The sequence below is a fragment of the Mustelus asterias genome, chromosome 23 (genome assembly GCF_964213995.1).
Source record: "Mustelus asterias chromosome 23, sMusAst1.hap1.1, whole genome shotgun sequence".
NCBI lineage: Eukaryota > Metazoa > Chordata > Chondrichthyes > Carcharhiniformes > Triakidae > Mustelus > Mustelus asterias.
The window spans coordinates 73,718,521-73,740,084 of NC_135823.1; positions in this window are offsets into that span (position 1 = coordinate 73,718,521).

A 21,564-nucleotide genomic window follows, 5' to 3' on the forward strand; every position below is an offset into this window, starting at 1 on the left:
TTGGAATAAATTACTGAGTTACTTTCTGGAGGAAAATCAAAATAACCTGAATGAGTTATTACAATTTCATGGAGGTATATGTGGGAATAAACTGGGAAGTTCTAAAATAATTGTGTAAGGTAGTTGTAGAAAATGCTGTTCCAATTAAACAACATCCTTGCAGACATCACCTTCTCAAGTTGGCACAGGTTCAGAAGGAGAAGCTGGTGTTTTCTCAGTCTGAGATGCAGCAGCCAAAAGTCTCAATCAACCATGTAAAACTGGTGAAGGTGGAGAAGGAGAACCAGTTACCAGTTGGACATTGATGTGAATAAGGAAAGTGAGCAGAGACAGATACAAGACAAGGCGACTGTTCCTAAATTGTTGGAATTGCCTAAAAATAAATTGCAGGATTGTCAACAACGCTCATCATTTGTGCAGAGAGAAGTGTAGATGAATCAACGGTCACGTGTGACCTCAAAAAGGAGATTGAGGAGTGGACGTATTGCATTACTGCAAACAGAAGGAAAGGAGAACAATGTGAGATCAGACTGTTCGCCGAAATAGTGCCCTGACCTAAAGTGAGCAGCTGGCACTGAATCTGTTCAGTGAGCAGAGGTGTGGACACTCAATGGAATCGTACTGTACACAGCTGGTATTCAAGTAACTACCACAGTGATCTCTGGAGTCATAGTTGAAATAGGAGTTGACACCAAGAAAGACAATCTGCTGTCTGTCATAGACTTATAGACTCATAGACCATAGAACAGTACAGCACAGTACAGGCCCTTCGGCCCTCGATATTGCGCCGAGCTTTGTCCGAAACCAAGATCAAGCTATCCCACTCCTTTTCATTCTGGTGTGCTCCATGTGCCTATCCAATAACCACTTGAAAGTTCCTAAAGTGCCCGACTCCACTATCACTGCAGGCAGTCCATTCCACACCCCAACCACTCTCTGAGTAAAGAACCTACCTCTGATATCCTTCCTATATCTCCCACCATGAACCTTATAGTTATGCCCCCTAGTAACAGCTACATCCACGCGAGGAAATAGTCTCTGAACGTCCACTCTATCTATCCCCCTCATCATCTTATAAACCTCTATTAAGCCGCCTCTCATCCTCCTCCGCTCTAAAGAGAAAAGCTCTAGCTCCCTCAACCTTTCCTCATAAGACCTACCCTCCAAACCAGGCAGCATCCTGGTAAATCTCCTTTGCACTCTTTCCAGCGCTTCCACATCCTTCTTATAGTGAGGGGACCAGAACTGCACACAATATTCCAAATGTGGTCTCACCAAGGTCCTGTACAGTTGCAGCATAACCCCACGGCTCTTAAACTCCAACCCCCTGTTAATAAAAGCTAACACACTATAGGCCTTCTTCACAGCTCTATCCACATGAACATAGAACATAGAACAGTACAGCACAGAACAGGCCCTTCGGCCCACGATGTTGTGCCGAGCTTTGTCTGAAACCCAGATCAAGCTATTTCCTCCCTATCACCCCGAAGTATTCCATGTGCCTATCCAATAGCTTCTTAAATGTTCCTAAAGTTTCTGACTCCACTGTCCCTGCAGGCAGTCCATTCCACACCCCAACCACTCTCTGAGTAAAAAACCTACCTCGGACATCCTTCCTATATCTCCCACCATGAACCCTATAGTTATGCCCCCTAGTTACCGCTCCATTCACCCGAGGAAATAGTCTTTGAACGTTCACTCTATCTATCCCCCTCATCATCTTATAAACATCTATCAAGTCTCCTCTCAACCTCCTCCACTCCAAAGAGAAAAGCCCAAGTTCCCTCAACCTTTCTTCATAAGACCTACCCTCCAAACCAGGCAGCATCCTGGTAAATCTCCTTTGCACTCTTTCCAGTGTCTCCACATCCTTCTTGTAGTGAGGTGACCAGAACTGCACACAATATTCCAAATGTGGTCTCACCAAGGTCCTGTACAGTTGCAGCATAACCCCACGGCTCTTAAACTCAAACCCCCTGTTAATGAACGCCAACACACTATAGGCCTTCTTCACGGCTCTATCCACTTGAGTGGCAACCTTCAGAGATCTATGGATATGAACCCCAAGATCTCTCTGTTCCTCCACATTCTTCAGAACCCTACCTTTGACCCTGTAATCCACATTTAAATTTGTCCTACCAAAATGAATCACCTCGCATTTGTCAGGGTTAACCTCCATTTGCCATTTTTCAGCCCAGCTCTGCATCCTATCTATATCTCTTTGCAGCCTACAACAGCCCTCCACCTCATCCACTACTCCACCAATCTTGGTGTCATCAGCAAATTTACTGATCCACCCTTCAGCCCCCTCCTCCAAGTCATTAATAAAAATTACAAAGAGCAGAGGACCAAGCACTGATCCCTGTGGCACTCCGCTGGTAACCGGTTTCCAGTCTGAAAATTTTCCATCCACCACCACCCTCTGTCTTCTGTTAGATAGCCAGTTACCTATCCAATCGGCCAAACTTCCCTCTATCCCACACATCCTTACTTTCTTCATAAGCCGACCGTGGGGGACTTTATCAAACGCCTGACTAAAATCCATGTATGACATCAACTGCACTACCTTCATCTACACACTTAGTTACCTCCTCAAAGAATTCAATCAAATTTGTGAGGCAAGACTTGCCCTTCACAAATCCGTGCTGACTATCCCGGATTAAGCTGCATCTTTCTAAATGGTCGTAAATCCTATCCCTAAGGACCTTTTCCATCAACTTACCAACCACCGAAGTAAGACTAACCGGCCTATAATTACCAGGGTCATTTCTATTCCCTTTCTTAAACAGAGGAACCACATTCGCCACTCTCCAGTCCTCTGGCACCACCCCCGTGGACAGTGAGGACGCAAAGATCAATGCCAAAGGCTCTGCTATCTCATCCCTTGCCTCCCAAAGAATCCTGGGATATATTTCACCAGGCCCAGGGGACTTATCAACTTTGAGTTTCTTCAAAATTGCTAGTACATCTTCCCTCCGAACATCTACTTCCTCCAGCCTATCAGCCTGTGACACCATCTCTTCCTCAAAAACATGGCCCCTCTCCTTGGAGAACACCGAAGAAAAGTATTCGTTCATCACCTCTCCTATCTCTTCTGACTCCATGCACAAATTCCCACTGCCGTCCTTGACCGGCCCCAGCCTCACCCTGGTCATTCTTTTATTCCTCACATAAGAGTAAAAAGCCTTGCGTTTTTCCTTGATCCGACCTGCCAAGGACTTCTCATGCCCCCTCCTAGCTCTCCTCAGCCCCTTTTTCAGCTCATTTCTTGCTAACTTGTAACCCTCCATCGAGCCAACTGAACCTTGTTTTCTCAACCTAACATACGCTTCCTTCTTCCTCTTGACAAGACATTCCACCTCTTTTGTGAACCATGTTTCCCTCACTCGGCCATTTCCTCTCTGCCTGGCAGGGACATATCTATCAAGGACACGCAGTATTTGTTCCTTGAAAAAGTTCCACTTATCATTAGTGCCTTTGCCTGACAATTTTTGTTCCCATCCTATGCTTCCTAATTCCCGCCTGATTGCATCATAATTACCTCTCCCCCAATTGTAAACCGTGCCCTGCCGCACGGCCCTATCCCTCTCCATTGCAATAACAAAAGACACCGAATTGTGGTCACTATCTCCAAAGTGCTCTCCCACAACCAAATCTAACACTTGGCCCGGTTCATTTCCCATTACCAAATCCAATGTGGCCCCACCTCTTGTCGGCCTATCCACATATTGTGTCAGGAACCCCTCCTGCACACACTGCACAAAAACTGCCCAATCCGAACTATTCGACCTATAAAGGTTCCAATCAATATTTGGAAGGTTAAAGTCCCCCATGACAACTACCCTGTGACCTCCACACTTATCCATAGTCTGCTTAGCAATTTCTTGCTCCACATCTCTATTCCTATTTGGGGGCCTATAGTAAACTCCTAACAACGTGACCGCTCCTTTCCTATTCCGAACCTCAGCCCACATTACCTCTGTAGGCAGATCCCCTTCGAAATGCCTTTCTGCAGCCGTTACACTCTCCTTGATTAACAGTGCCACTCCTCCACCTCTTTTACCAGCTACCCTACACTTACTGAAACATCTATACCCCGGAACTTCCAACAACCATTCCTGTCCTTGTTCTACCCATGTCTCCGTAATGGCCACAACATCGTAGTCCCAAGTGCCAATCCACGCCCCAAGTTCACCTACCTTATTTCTGATGCTCCTTGCATTGAAGTAGACACACTTCAACCCACCTTCTTGTCTGCTGGTACCCACCTTTGACCATGATACCCTTCCCAGTACCTCACTACACTCACTGACCTCCGGACTACAACTCCTTTTCCCATCCCCCTGACAAATTAGTTTAAATCCCCCTGAAGAGCTGTAGCAAATTTCCCTCCCAGGATATTGGTGCCCCTCTGGTTCAGGTGCACCCCGTCCTGTTGGTACAGGTCCCACCTTCCCCAGAAAGTGTTCCAATTATCCACATAGCTGAAACCCTCCCTCCTACACCATCCCTGTATCCATGTGTTTAACTGAACTCCCTCTCTGTTCCTCAACTCGCTATCCCGTGGCACCGGCAACGTACCAGAGATGACAACCTGTTTTGTCCTGGCTCTCAGCTTCCACCCTAGCTCCCTGAATTCCTGTTTTAAACCCCCGTCCCCTCTCGTACCTATGTCTTTGGTGCCGATGTGCACCACGACTTGTGACTGTTCCCCCTCCCCCTTTAGAATCCTGAAGACACGGTCGGAGATGTCACGGACCCTGGCATCCAGGAGGCAACATACCATCCGTGAGTCTCTCTTGTTGCCACAGAACCTCCTATCTATCCCTCTAACAAACGAGTCCCCAATAACTATAGCTCTACCGCTCTCCCCCTTTCCCTTCTGAGCCACAGGGACGGACTCAGCGCTGGCGATCTGGTCACTGCGGCTCACCACTGGTAGGTCGCCCCCTCACCTGTATCCAAAGTGGAATACTTGTTGCTAAGGGGAACGACCACAGGGGATCCCCGCACCGACTGCTTCCTCCCAGCCCCTCTCACTGTCACCCATCTATTTTCATTCCCTGGAGCAACTATATCCGTGAAGCTTGTGTCTATGGCCCTCTCTGCCTTCCTGATGACCCTAAGCTCATCCAACTCCAGCTAAGCTGCAGATGGGTGCACCTCCCACAGGTGGCAACCTTCAGAGATCTATGGATGTGAACCCCAAGATCTCTCTGTTCCTCCACATTCCTCAGAACCCTGCCGTTGACCCTGTAATCCGCATTCAAATTTGTCCTACCAAAATGAATCACCTCGCACTTATCAGGGTTAAACTCCATCTGCCATTTTTCGGCCCAGCTCTGCATCCTATCAATGTCTCTTTGCAGCCTACAACAGCCCTCCACCTCATCCACTACTCCACCAATCTTGGTGTCATCAGCAAATTTACTGATCCACCCTTCAGCCCCCTCCTCCAAGTCATTGATAAAAATCACAAAGAGCAGAGGACCCAGCACTGATCCCTGTGATACACCGCTGGTAACTGGTCTCCAGTCTGAAAATTTTCCATCCACCACCACCCTCTGTCTTCTATGAAATAGCCAGTTACTTATCCAATTGGCCAAATTTCCCTCTATCCCACACCTTACTTTCGTCATGAGCCGACCATGGGGAACCTTATCAAACGCCTTACTAAAATCCACGTATACGACATCAACTGCTCTACCTTCATCTACACACTTAGTTACCTCCTCAAAGAATTCAATCAAATTTGTGAGGCAAGACTTACCCTTTACGAATCCGTGTTGACTATCCCGGATTAAGCTGCATCTTTCCAAATGGTCATAAATCCTATCCCTCAGGACCTTTTCCATTAACTTACCGACCACCGAAGTAAGACTAACCAGCCTATAATTACCAGGGTCATTACTATTTTCTTTCTTGAACAGAGGAACAACATTCGTCACTCTCCAGTGCTCTGGCACTATCCCCGTGATGTGGAGACCGGGATGTTGGATTTATGTCACATTATCAGTAATCCCCTCAGCTTGCCTCCTGGACTTGCGGGCTATCCTGTCTGGAGACAATACACATCTCTTTAACCTGTGCTTAATGCTCCCTCCACCCATATTGTCTGTACCTTTCAGATCTGGTTGGCTGTAGGGATTCTCATTCTAATCAGTATTCTGGAACTTGATTTTGTGTCTCTGTGCCCTGTTTGGGAGCACATTTCCACTCCATCTGACGAAGGAGCAGCGCTCCGAAAGCTAATGGTGTTTGCTACCAAATAAACCTGTTGGACTTTAACCTGGTGTTGTTAAAACTCTTACTATCCCCGTGGACAGTGAGGACCCAAAGATCAAAGCCAAAGGCTCTGCAATCTCATCCCTTGCCTCCCAAAGAATCCTAAGATATATCCCATCTGGCCCAGGGGACTTATCGGCCCTCAGGTTTTTCAAAATTGCTAATACATCTTCCCTCAAACATCTACCTCCTCCAGCCTATCAGTCTTTGCCAAAGAGTGGATATGATGTGGAGTTGCCGGTGTTGGACTGGGGTGGGCACAGTAAGAGGCCTCACAACACCAGGTTAAAGTCCAACAGGTTTGTTTGGAATCACGCACTTTCGGAGCACTGCTCCTTCATCAGGTGAGTGTGCAGAAAATGATGGTGCAGATCCAGAACAAACAAAGGAATTGAACTGCTTGGCAGAGGAGGAACTAAGGCCAATTAGCAAGAAAGGGGACAGAGATAAAATGACCTTTCTGAATGGCCCTGACTACACACATGTAACATGTTCTCCTGCTGATCCTGCCTCATGCTCAGAGGACTTTATCCAAACTAATTTATCATCGTAACGACAAAAATGAGATTGGATTTGGAATCAAAGCAGGAGTGAGGACTACAGGAGAATTGTGGAGAGGAACCAGCCTGTCACCATTAAGAGCATTCAAATGGTTATTGGATAAACATATGGGTGATATTGGAATAGTGTAGATTAGAGGGGCTTTAGATTGGTTCCACTGGTCGGCGCAACATCGAGGGCCGAAGGGCCTGTACTGCGCTGTAATGTTCTATGTTCTATGTCACAAATGTGATAAAAGAACAAGTGTTCACTGGTAGAAGACAAGGACTGGAGTGGACGATATTACTGTCCCGTTACATGTTTTGATTCTGTAAACTGTATGTATATTCATTGTAGAGAACTAGTAATTTGATAACGTGACAGAGTTTGAAAAATGAAACCATCTTTGAATGTTGATGGTTTCTTTTTATCTTAAAGGGTGGATGTATGATGCCTCTGTGCCTTTAAGAAATATATTTTTAATCATAGTCTTTGCAGTTTGTAAGCATGCCTTTTTGTTTTTGTTATTGGCACCATGAGGTCTGTAGTGGCATCTTTTATTGCTGCTTAAATGATTTAAATGGAAATTTGTTCATTTTTAATCCGGGCCTGATGCGATGTCCTGGAGTTTTATGTGTTTCCAACCCTTTTGAATTGTTTGGGCGAAGATTGATTGATGGGTCAGGTGACAGGAACAAAGAAAATTACAGCACAGGAACAGGCCCTTTGGCCCTCCAAGCCTGCACCGGCCATGCTGCCCCGACTGAACTAAAACCCCCTACACTTCTGGGGACCATATCCCTCTATTCCCATTCTATTTATGTACTTGTCAAGACGCCCCTTAAAAGTCACTACTGTATCCGCTTCCACTATCTCCCCCGGCAACGAGTTCCAGGCACCCACCGCTCTCTGTGTAAAAAATCTGCCTCGAACATCTCTTTTAAACCTTGCCCCTCGCACCTTAAACCTATGCCCACTAGGAATTAACTCTTCCACCCTGGGAAAAAGCTTCTGATTATCCACTCTGTCCATGCCTCTCATAATCTTGTAGACTTCTATCAGGTCTCCCCTTAACTTCTGTCACTCCAGTGAGAACAAATCAAGTTTCTCCAACCTCTCCTCATAGCTAATGCCCTCCATACCAGGCAAGATCCTGGTAAATCTTTTCTGTACCCTCTCCAAAGCCTCCACATCCTACTGGTAGTGCGGCGACCAGAATTGAACACTATATTCCAAGTTCGGCCTAACTAAGGTTCTATAAAGCTGCAACATGACTTGCCAATTTTTAAACTCAATACCCCGGCCGATGAAGGCAAGCATGCCATATGCCTTCTTGACTACCTGCTCCACCTGCATTGCCACTTTCAGTGACCTGTGTACCTGTACACCCAGATCCCTTTGCCTACCAATACTCTTAAGGGTTCTGCCATTCACTGTATATTTCCTATCTGTATTAGACCTTCCAAAATGCATTACCTCACATTTGTCCGGATTAAACTCTATCTGCCATCTCTCCGCCTAAGTCTCCAACTGATCTATATCCTGCTGTATCCTCTGATGGTCCTCATCGCTATCCACAAATCCACCAACCTTTGTGTCGTCCGCAAACTTACTAATCAATCCAGTTACATTTTCCTCCAAATCATTTATATATATTACAAACATCAAAGGTCCCAGCACTGACCCCTGAGGAACACCACTTGTCACAGCCCTCCATTCAGAAACGTACCCTTCCACTGCTACCCTCTGTCTTCTTTGACCGAGCCAGTTTTGTGTCCAACTTGCCAGCTCACCTCTGATCCCATGCAACTTCACCTTCTGCACCAGTCTGCCATGAGAGACCTTGTCAAAGGCCTTACTGAAGTCCATGTAGACAACATCCACTGCCCTACCCTCAACAATCATCTGACGGGAGAGAGTTGGGAAGATGGTATCTTCTCTTCCAGCTTCACACAGCCGCAATGTGGAATCACCGCATCAAGTTCAGAGAACTGTTCACCGCTTAATCCTTCATTTTATCTTCATAGATTGTAAAAAATATCTTGAACCCGATCCCAGTATTCTGCCACCTGTGCTGGGTTGTGTGTGGGCCCAGGAATGTGTGTGTGTTATAAACGGTGCTTGCGATTTTCCTTGTCTTTCTAATTCAAGAAGAAGTTTCAACAAGTTTATCTTGTTCTTTGTTTAAACTCAGAAAACCAGTCTATATCTTTCCGACTTTTAACTTTACAAATATTTACAAATATTGACTGGAAAAGCTATAGTTCGAGTACTTTGGATGGGTCAGTTTTTGTCCAATGTGTGCAGGAGGGTTTCCTGACACAGTATGTAGATAGACCAACAAGAGGCGAGGCCACATTGGATTTGGTACTGGGTAATGAACCAGGCCAGGTGTTAGATTTGGAGGTAGGTGAGCACTTTGGTGACAGTGACCACAATTCGATTACGTTTACCTTAGCAATGGAAAGGGATAGGTATGTACCGAAGGGCAAGAGTTATAGCTGAGGGAAAAGAAATTATGATGCGATTAGGCGAGATTTAGGTGGCATAGGTTGGGGAAGGAAGCTGCAGGGGATGGGCACAATTGTAATGTGGAGCTTGTTCAAGGAACAGCTACTACGCGTCCTCGATAAATATGTACCTGCCAGGCAGGGAGGAAGCAGTCGTGTGAGGGAACCGTGTTTACTGAAGAGGTTGAATCTCTCGTGAAGAGGAAGAAGGAGACTTATGTTAAGATGAGACGTGAAGGCTCAGTTAGGGCACTTGAGAGTTACAAGTTAGCCAGGAAGGACCTAAAGAAAGAGTTAAGATGAGCCAGGAGTGGACATGAGAAGTCTTTGGCAGGTAGGATCAAGGAAAACCCTAAAGCTTTCTACAGGTATGTCAGGAGTAAAAGAATGACTAGGGTAAGATTAGGGCCAGTCAAGTACAGTAGTGGGAAGTTGTGCGTGGAGTCTGAAGAGATAGGAGAGGCACTAAATGAATATTTTCCGTCGGTATTCACAGTGGAGAGGGACAGTGTTGTCGAGGGGAGTACTGAGATGCAGGCTGTTGGACTGGATGGGATTGAGGTTAATAAGGAGGAGGTATTAGCAATTCTGGAAAGTGTGAAAATAGTTAAGTCCCCTGGGCCGAATGGGATCTATCCTCAGATTCTCTGGGAGGCTAGAGAGGAGATTGCAGAGCCTTTGGCTTTGATCTTTGTGTCGTCATTGTCTACAGGAACAGTGCCAGAAGACTGGAGGATAGCAAATGTTGTCCCCTTGTTCAAGAAGGGGAGTAAGGACAACCCTGGTAATTATAGACCAGTGAGCCTTATTTCTGTTGTGGGCAAAGTTTTGGAAAGGATTATAAGAGATAGGATTTATAATCATCTAGAAAGGAATAATTTGATTAGGGATAGTCAGCACGATTTTGTGAAGGGTAGGTCATGCCTCACAAACCTTATTGAGTTCTTTAAGAAGGTGATCAAAGAGGTGGATGAGGGTAAAGCGGTTGATGTGGTGTATATGGATTTCAGCAAAGCGTTTGATAAGGTTCCCCATGGTAAGCTTTTGCAGAAAATACGGACACATGGTATTGAGAGTGATTTAGTGGTTTGGATCAGGAATTGGCTAGCTGTAAGAAAACAGAGGGTGGTGGTTGATGGGAAATATTCATCCTGGAGTTCAGTTACTAGTGGTGTACCGCAAGGATCAGTTTTGGGGCCACTGCTGTTTGTCATTTTTATAAATGACCTAGATGAGGGCTTAGAAGGATGGATTAGTAAATTTGCGGATGACACTAAAGTCGGTGGAGTTGTAGACAGTGCGAGGGAAGTGGCAGGTTACAGAGGGACATAGATAAGCTGCAGAGCTGGGCTGAGAGGTGGCAAATGGAGTTTAATGCGGAAAAGTGTGAGGTGATTCACTTTGGAAGGAGTAACAGGAATACAGAGTACTGGGCTAATGGTAAGATACTTGGTAGTGTGGATGAACAGAGGGATCTGGGTGTCCATGTGCATAGATCCCTGAAAGTTGGCACCCAGGTTGATAGGGTTGTTAAGAAGGCATACGGTGTGTTAGCTTTTATTGGTAGAGGGATTGAGTTTCGGAGCCAGGAGGTCATGCTGCAACTGCACAAAACGCTGGTGCGGTCGCACTTGGAGTATTGCGTACAGTTCTGGTCGCCGTATTATAGGAAAGATGTGGAAGCATTGGAAAGGGTGCAGAGAAGATTTACCAGGATGTTGCCTGGTATGGTGGGAAGATCGCATGAGGAAAGGTTGAGGGACTTGAGGTTGTTTTCGTTAGAGGGAAGAAGGTTAAGAGGTGACTTAATAGAGGCATACAAGATGATCAGAGGCTTAGATAGGGTAGATAGTGAGAGCCTTTTTCCTCGGATGGTGATGGCTAGCATGAGGGGACATAGCTTTAAATTGAGGGGTGAGCGATATAGGACAGATGTTAGAGGTAGGTTCTTTACTCAGAGAGTAGTAAGGGCGTGGAATGCCCTGCCTGCAGCAGTAGTGGACTCGTCAACATTAAGGGCATTTAAATGGTTATTGGATAAACATATGGATGATATTGGAATAGTGTAGGTTAGATGGGCTTTAGATTGGTTTCACTAGTCGGCGCAACATGGAGGGCCGAAGGGCCTGTACTGCACTGTAATGTTCTCTGTTCTATGATTAGAAAAGTGAAACTCCTGCAGCGTTGTTAAACAGCCTCAATTAATCCACACAGATCCCTGAGAGAACCCGAGCTGGAGGAACATAATAGGAGAGTCCATTCATCCTCCTCACACTGTGAGAACTGGGAGAACAAACCCCAGGAAGAACTCCTTGTAAATTAGAAAAGTAACAATAAATATCAATTCGACAAATTGATTCACAACTGGACACTCACACACTCACACACACACACACACACTCACACTCACACACACTCACACACTCACTCACACACTCACACACACACACACTCACACACACACAGGCACTCACACACAGGCACTCACACACACACACACGCTCTCACACACACTCACTCACACACACAGGCACTCACACTCGCACACACACACTCACACACACACTGTGACACACACTCACACACACACACTCACACACACACACACTGTTACACACACTCACACACACTCACACGCACACCCACACACACTCACTCACACACACTCACACTCACACACACACTCTCTCACACACACACACTCTCTCACACACACTCTCTCTCACCCACACTCTCACACAAACACTCTCAAACACACACACACACACTCTCACACAAACAATCACACACACACACTCTCTCACACACACACACACTCTCACACACACACACACACACACTCTCACACACACACACACACAAGGGAGGAAGTGTTAGGTTTTTTAGGGAACATTAAAACTGACAAAGCCCCAGGGCCTGATGGCATCTATCCTAGACTGCTCAGGGAGACAAGAGATGATATTGCTGGGCCTCTGACGGAAATCTTTGTCGCTTCTTTGGACAGAGGTGAGGTCCCTGAGGATTGGAGGATAGTGAATGTGGTCCCGTTGTTTAAGAAGGGTAGCAGGGATAACCCGGGAAATTATAGGCCTGTGAGCTTGACGTCCGCGGTAGGGAAGTTGTTGGAGAGGATTCTTAGAGACAGGATGTATGTGCATTTAGAACGGAACAATCTCATTAGTGACAGACAGCATGGTTTTGCAAGAGGGAGGTCGTGCCTTACAAATTTGGTGGAGTTGTTTTGAGGAAGTGACAAAAACGGTCGACGAAGGAAGGGCCGTGGATGTCATCTATATGGATTTCAGTAAGGCATTTGACAAAGTCCCACATGGCAGGTTGGATAAGAAGGTTAAGGCTCATGGGATACAAGGAGAAGTGGCTAGATGGGTGGAGAACTGGTTTGGCCATAGGAGACAGAGGGTAGTGGTCGAAGGGTCTTTTTCCGGCTGGAGGTCTGTGACCAGTGGTGTTCCGCAGGGCTCTGTACTGGGACCTCTGCTATTTGTGATAAATATAAATGATTTGGAAGAAGGTGTAACTTGTGTTATCAGCAAGTTTGCGGATGACACAAAGATAGCGAAGAGCATTGTCGGGCAATACAGCAGGATATAGATAGGCTGGAAAATTGGGCGGAGAGGTGGCAGATGGAATTTAATCCAGATAAATGCAAAGTGATGCATTTTGGAAGAAATAATGTAGGGAGGAGTTATACAATAAATGGCAGAGCCATCAAGAGTATAGAAACACAGAGGGACCTAGGTGTGCAAGTCCACAAATCCTTGAAGGTGGCAACACAGGTGGAGAAGGTGGTGAAGAATGCATATGGTATGCTTGCCTTTATAGGACGGGGTATAGAGTATAAAAGCTGGAGTCTGATGATGCAGCTGTATAGAACGCTGGTTAGGCCACATTTGGAGTACTGCGTCCAGTTCTGGTCGCCGCACTACCAGAAGGACGTGGAGGCGTTAGAGAGAGTGCAGAGAAGGTTTACCAGGATGTTGCCTGGTATGGAGGGTCTTAGCTATGAGGAGAGATTGGGTAAACTGGGGTTGTTCTCCCTGGAAAGAAGGAGAATGAGGGGAGATCTAATAGAGGTGTACAAGATTATGAAGGGGATAGATAGGGTGAACAGTGGGAAGCTTTTTCCCAGATCAGAAGTGACGATCATAAGGGGTCACGGGCTCAAGGTGAGAGGGGCAAGGTATAACTCAGATATTAGAGGGATGTTTTTTACACAGAGGGTGGTGGGGGCCTGGAATGCGCTGCCAAGTAGGGTGGTGGAGGCAGACACACTGACATCGTTTAAGACTTACCTGGATAGTCACATGAGCAGCCTGGGAATTGAGGGATACAAACGAATGGTCTAGTTGGACCAAGGAGCGGCACAGGCTTGAAGGGCCGAAGGGCCTGTTTCCTGTGCTGTACTGTTCTTTGTTGTCACACACAGTCTCACACACACACTCTCACACACACACACACTCACTCACACACACACACACTCACTCTCACACACACTCACACTCTCACACACACTCTCACACACACACACAGTCTCACACTCAAAACCACACACACTCACTCTCACATACACTCTCATACTCAAAAACACACACTCACACACACAGTCTCACACTCTCACACACACACACTCACAAACGCTCACACTCACACTCTCACACTCACACCTAGAGGCCTGTGGCCAGCGGTGTGCCTCAGGGCTCAGTGCTGGGTCCACTGTTATTTGTCATTTATATTAATGATTTGGATGAGAATATAGGAGGCATGGTTAGTAAGTTTGCAGATGACACCAAGACTGGTGGCACAGTGGACAGTGAAGAAGGTTATCTCTGATTGCAACGGGATCTTGATCAATTGGGCCAGTGGGCTGATGAATGGCAGATGAAGTTTAATTTAGATAAATGTGAGGTGATGCATTTTGGTAGATTGAACCAGGGCAGGACTTACTCAGTTAATGGTAGGGCGTTGGGGAGAGTTACAGAACAAAGAGATCTAGGGGTACAGGTTCATAGCTCCTTGAAAGTGGAGTCAGGTGGACAGAGTGATGAAAAAAGCATTCGGCGTGCTTGGTTTCATCAGTCAGTACATTGAATACAGGAGTTGGGACATCTTGTTGAAGTTGTACAAGACATTGGTAAGGCCCTGCTTGGAATACTGTGTACAGTTCTGGTCACCCTATTATAGAAAGGATATTATTAAACTAGAAAGTGTGCAGAAGAGATTTAGTAGGATGCTCCCGGGATTTGATGATTTGAGTTATAAGGAGAGGCTTGATAGACTGGGACCTTTTTCTCTGGAGCGTAGGAGGCTGAGGGGTGATCTTATAGAGATCTATAAAATAATGAGGGGCACAGATCAGCTAGATAGTCAATATCTTTTCCCAAAGGTAGGGGAGTCTAAAACTAGAGGGCATAGGTTTAAGGTGAGAGGGGAGAGATACAAAAGTGTCCAGAGGGGCAATATTTTCACACAGAGGGTGGTGAGTGTCTGGAACAATTTGCCAGAGGTGGTAGTAGAGGCGGGTATAATTTTGTCTTTTAAAAAGCATTTAGATAGTTACATGGGTACGATGGGTATAGAGGGATATGGGCCAAATGCGGGCAATTGGGATTAGTTTAGGAGTAAAAAAAAAGGGCGACATGGACGAGTTGGGCCGAAGGGCCTGTTTCCATGCTGTAAACCTCTATGACTCTATGACACACACACACTCACACACAGACACACTCACACACACACTCACACACTCATACAATCATTCACATACACTCACACGCTCACACACACTCATACAATCACTCACACACACTCACTCTTACACGCGCACACTCACACACACTCCAGAAAAGATGAAGGCGGAGAGGGTGTTTCCTTTTATGACGAAATCGAGGGGTCATTTTAAAAATAAATGTTAGGACAGCGAGGAGGAATTTCTTCTCTCAGAATGGGGTAAATCTGTGGAATTCTTTGCTGCAAAGGGCTGTGGAGGCTGGGTCAGTGTTTTCAAGGCTGAGATAGAGAAATTTTTAATCAGTAAGGGAATTGAGGGTCATGGGGATAAGACGGGAAAGTGGAGTTGAGGATTATCACATCAGATCAGCCATTGAATGATGGAGCAGGCTCGATGGGCCGAGTGGCCTACTCCTGCTCCTAATTCCTATGTTCGTGTTCCTAAATTATTACGTTACTATTTCAGACAAGATGGTGATTACAGGAGAGGTATTACGGACTTTATCTTAAAAATTCAAAAATCCACACTGGCTTGTCTCGAGATGAAGTCCTGACCATTACAGGCCTGACCATTACAGGTCTGAACTTCACTTTGTTTTCTCTGAGGAATTAATCTGGTGTTTGATGGAGCCAGATTGGTTGCGGTTTCACTGATTGCAGTTTCCTCTCCCAATCGAAACCCAGAGTAAAAACCCGGATTGGTCCCACAGACAGGAAAAAGCCAATCTGAATATTCTGCCCTCTGCTGGTCTGGAACTTTCTGCCTTGTTACTTCAAAAGGTGTCTAATTAAAACAAAGAACAGTGTTGTGCCTGCCGCACAGTCTGTTTTAATCCTTATACGGTGGACAAATAACTGCGAGTAGACGTCTTGTTAGTACAACCAATATTTATTTAAAACACACAATCAATAATCACCCACCCAACCAACAATAAGTTATCTTACAGAAAATACTAAAGTTCCAGACCTTGACTTAACTTTGTGAGACTGGCGAGTACCCAAGCAGATTTTGGCCTTTATCTGTGTGCTGGTCTCGGTCGTCCTCTGTGTTGTCTGGTCCTTTGGTCTGGTCTGGCACTCTGGCTCTGGTCTTCCTTCCTTCCTTCTCGGGTGTGGTGGCTCTCCTCGTGCTGGTCGTTGCTGGCGATGGTCACCGTTGTTGTAGCTCATTCGTGGGGTCAGAGAGAGAGAGAGATACTTGGTTGTGCAGCACCCTTTATACCCTGTTAGGTTTCGCACTCCTTTTGGCCATTGCCAATCAATCAATCGGGACTTGATCACCCTGATCGATAAAGTCCAATCGGGTGCTGCCACACCAATCTCTGGGTGTGTCCCCAACGGCCATGTCTGCAGGGGCTGGGGGCACATAGGGTTCACACCTCCCTCCCAAATAAGGGGTTACGGCGCCCCTATGTCTGGTAAACAACCCAGTTTGACCAGAAAGTCTCTTTTGTCCTGGCGATGACCCATACCCTGTGTATTCACTGGTCTGGGTTGCAGCCTGTTTATCTCTGTCTTTTAGGCTGCAGCCTGTCATTTTAGTTTTTGTCCAATTGTCCCAGAGTGCTTTACAAATCGCCATTTCAGATAGCCCGTTTGGCCACAACAGTACAGCACTGGAACAGGCCCTTCGGCCCTCCAAGCCTGCACCAATCATGTTGTACTGTCTGGACCAACTGCCTGTATCCCTCTATTCCCGGTCTCTTCATGTGTTTATCCAGATAAGTCTTAAATGTCGCTAACGTATCTGCCTCAACCACCTCACTTGGCAGCGCATTCCAGACCCCCACCACCCTCTGTGTAAAAAACTTTCCCCCCACATCTCCACTGAACCTTTCACCCCTTATTAGAAACCATGGCCGGAATTTTACCATCCCACCTGCTGCAGAAATCGGAGCGGGTGAGGGGGCGGACCATGGAAAGGTCCATTGACCTCAGGCGGGATTTTCCGGTTTCGGGACGAGTGAGGCCGGAGAATCCCACCCAATGTTTCTGTCATGTGACCAGAGTGTTTGTTCCTCACGGATGGTTTATGACAACAGGCTTTGAGTTTTACCCCTTCATACCTCATGGTGATGGATAAAGGATGGTTATACACCCATTCTCTAGAATTCCACTCCGAAGCAACAACATTTGCAAGTCCATTTCTAAAATTATTTAGATAAATGGAGCCATTAATCCACAGAAAAAGTTGATTGCGTTTTTGATGACTTCTCAAGGGGATGTCCCAAAGGTTCATTTATATTTTAATATCTCACCCACACTTGTTGAATGCTGTCTCCACGTCAACAGAAAAGAAAAAGTCACCTGACCTCCATAGACTCATAGAGTCATAGAGGTTTGCAACATGGAAACAGGCCCTTTGGCCCAACTTGTCCATGCTGCCCTTTTTTAAAAACCTCTAAGCTAGTCCCAATTGCCCACATTTGGCCCATATCCCTCTATACCCATCTTACCTATGTAACTGTCTGAATGCTTTTTAAAAGATAAAATTGTACCCGCCTCTACTACTACCTCTGGCAGCTTGTTCCAGACATTCACCACCCTCTGTGTGAAAAAATTGCTCCTCTGGAACCTTTTGTACCTCCCCTCTCACCTATGCCCTCTAGTTTTAGACTCCCCTAGCTTTGGGAAAAGATATTGACTATCTAGCTGATCTATGCCCCTCATTATTTTATAGACCTCTATAAGATCACCCCTCAGTCTCCTACGCTCCAGAGAAAAAAGTCCCAGTCGTTCCAGCCTCTAATAACTCAATCCATCAAGTCCCGGTAGCATCCTAGTAAATCTTTTCTGCACTCTTTCTAGTTTAATAATATCCTTTCTATAATAGGGTGACCAGAATTGCACACAGTATTCCAAGCAGGGCCTTACCAATGTCTTGTACAACTTCAACAAGACGTCCCAACTCCTGTATTCAATATTCTGACCAATGAAACCAAGCATGCTGAATGCCTTCTTCACCACTCTGTTCATCTGTGACTCCACTTTCAAGGAGCTATGAACATGTACCCCTAGATCCCTTTGTTCTGCAACTCTCCCCAACACCCTACCATTAACTGAGTAAGTCCTGCCCTGGTTCAATTTACCAAAATGCATCACCTCGCATTTATCTAAATTAAACTCCATCTGTCATTGGTCAGCCCACTGGCCCAATTGATCAAGATCCCGTTGCAATTGGAGATAACTTTCTTCACTGTCCACTATGCCACCAATCTTGGTGTCATCTGCAAACATACTGACCATGCCTCCTATATTCTCATCCAAATCATTAATATAAATGATAAATAACAGTGGACCCAGCACTGATCCCTGAGGCACACCGCTGGTCACAGGCCTCCAGTTTGAAAAACAATCCTCTACAACCACCCTCTGGCTTCTGTCAAGAAGTCAATTTTGTAGCCATTTAGATAACTCACCTGGATCTGGTGAGATTTAACCTTATGCAACAAAGTACTATGCGGTACCTTGTCAAAGACATAGAACATAGAACATAGAACAGTACAGCACAGAACAGGCCCTTCGGCCCACGATGTTGTGCCGAGCTTTATCTGAAACCAAGATCAAGCTATCCCACTCCCTATCATCCTGGTGTGCTCCATGTGCCTATCCAATAACCGCTTAAATGTTCCTAAAGTGTCTGACTCCACTATCACTGCAGGCAGTCCATTCCACACCCCAACCACTCTCTGCGTAAAGAACCTACCTCTGATATCCTTCCTATATCTCCCACCACGAACCCTATAGTTATGCCCCCTTGTAATAGCTCCATCCACCCGAGGAAATAGTCTTTGAACGTTCACTCTATCTATCCCCTTCATTATTTTATAAAACTCTATTAAGTCTCCCCTCAGCCTCCTCCGTTCCAGAGAGAACAGCCCTAGCTCCCTCAACCTTTCCTCATAAGACCTACCCTCCAAACCAGGCAGCATCCTGGTAAATCTCCTCTGCACTCTTTTCAGCGCTTCCACAGTCTTCTTATAGTGAGGTGACCAGAACTGCACACAATATTCCAAATGTGGTCTCACCAAGGTCCTGTACAGTTGCAGCATAACCCCACGGCTCTTAAACTCCAACCCCCTGTTAATAAAAGCTAACACACTATAGGCCTTCTTCACAGCTCCATCCACTTGACTGGCAACCTTTAGAGATCTGTGGATATGGACCCCAAGATCTCTCTGTTCCTCCACAGTCATCAGAACCCTACCTTTGACCTTGTAATCCACATTTAAATTAGTCCTACCAAAATGAATCACCTCGCATTTATCAGGGTTAAACTCCATTTGCCATTTTTCAGCCCAGCTTTGCATCCTATCTATGTCTCTTTGCAGCCTACAACAGCCCTCCACCTCATCCACTACTCCACCAATCTTGGTGTCATCAGCAAATTTACTGATCCACCCTTCAGCCCCCTCCTCTAAGTCATTAATAAAAATCACAAAGAGCAGAGGACCAAGCACTGATCCCTGTGGCACTCCGCTAGCAACCTGCCTCCAATCCGAAAATTTTCCATCCACCACCACCCTCTGTCTTCGATCAGACAGCCAGTTACCTACCCAATCGGCCAACTTTCCCTCTATCCCACACCTCCTCACTTTCATCCTAAGCCGACCATGGGGGACCTTATCAAACGCCTTACTAAAATCCATGTATATGACATCAACTGCCCTACCTTCATCAACACACTTAGCTACCTCCTCAAAAATTCAATCAAGACCTTGCTCAAGTCCATGTAGACAACATCAACCGCACTGCCCTCATCTACCTTCTTGGTTACCCCTTCAAAAAACTCAATCAAATTTGTGAGACATGCTTTTCCACTCACAAAGCCATGCTGACTGTCCCTAATCAGTCCTTGCATCTCTAAATGCCTGTAGATCCTGTCTCTCAAAATACCTTCCAACAATTTACCCACCACAGATGTGAGTCTCACTGGCCTGTAGTTCCCAGGCTTTTCCCTGCAGCCCTTTTTAAACAAAGGCACAACATTTGCCACTCTCCAATCTTCAGGCACCTCACCCGTGACAATCGATGATTCAAATATCTCAGCTAGGGGACCCGCAATTTCCTCCCTAGCCTCCCACAATGTCCTGGATACACTTCATCAGGTCCCGGGGATTTATCCACCTTGATGCGCTATAAGACTTGCAGCATCTCCTTCTCTTTAATATGTACACTCCTCAAGACATCACTATTTATTTCCCCAAGTTCCCTACCATCCATGCTTTTCTCAACAGTAAATACAGATGAAAAATATTCATTTAGGATCTCACCCATCTCTTGTGGATCCGCACATAGATGTCCTTGTTGATCCTTAAGAGGCCCTACTCTCTCCCTTGTTACTCTTTTGCCCTTTATGTATTTGTAGAAACTCTTTGGATTCTCCTTTGCCTTATCTGCCAAAACAATCTTGTGTCCCCTTTATGCCCTCCTGATTTCTCTCCACTCTACTCCTACACCCCCTATACTCTTCAAGGGATTCACTTGATCCCAGCTGCCTATGCATGTCATGTGCTTCCTTCTTCTTCCTGATCAGGGCCTCAATATCCCGAGTCATCCAGGATTTCCTACTTCTGCCAGCCTTGCCCTTCACTCTAAGAGGAATGTGCTTACCCTGAACCCTGGTTAACACACTTTTGAAAGCCTGCCACTTACCAGACATCCCTTTGCCTTGCAACAGACTCCCCCAATTAACTTTTGACAGTTCCTGCCTGATACCATCAAAATTGGCCTTGCCCCAATTTAGAATATTATCTTTTGGGCCAGACTTATCATTCTCCATAGCTATCTTAAAACCAATAGAATTATGGTCACTGGCCCCAAAGTGATCCCTCGCTAACACTTCTGTCACCTGCCCTTCCTTATTTCCTAAGAGGAGGTCAAATTTTGCCCCCTCTCTGGTCGGGCCATCCACATACTGAATGAGAAATTCCTCCTGAATATACTCAACAAATTTCTCTCCATCCAACCCTCTAATACTATGGCTGTCCCAGTCAATGTTGGGAAAGTTAAAATCCCCGACTATTACCACCCTATTTTTCTTGGAGCTATCTGCAATCTCCTTACATATTTGTCCCCCAATTTCCCGCCGACTATTTGGGGGTCTATAGTACAACCCTATCAAAGTGATTTCCCCCTTCTTATTTCTCAGTTCTACTCATATAGACTCAGTGGCCGAACCCTCGGATGTATCCCCTCTTAGTACTGTCATGATGTTTTCCCTAATCAAAATGCAACTCCCCCTCCTCTCTTACCTCCAGTTCTATCTTTCCTATAGTATCTGTACCCTGGAACATTGAGCTGCCAGTCCTGTCCCTCCCTTAGCCATGTTTCAGTAATTGCTATAATATCCCAGTTCCACGTACCCATCCATGCCCTGAGTTCATCTGCCTCGCCCGTCAGGCCTCTTGCATTGAAATAAATACAGTTTAATCTGGACTTCACTTGCTCTCTGTCCTGCTTTTGCCTGATCTGTCTGGCACTA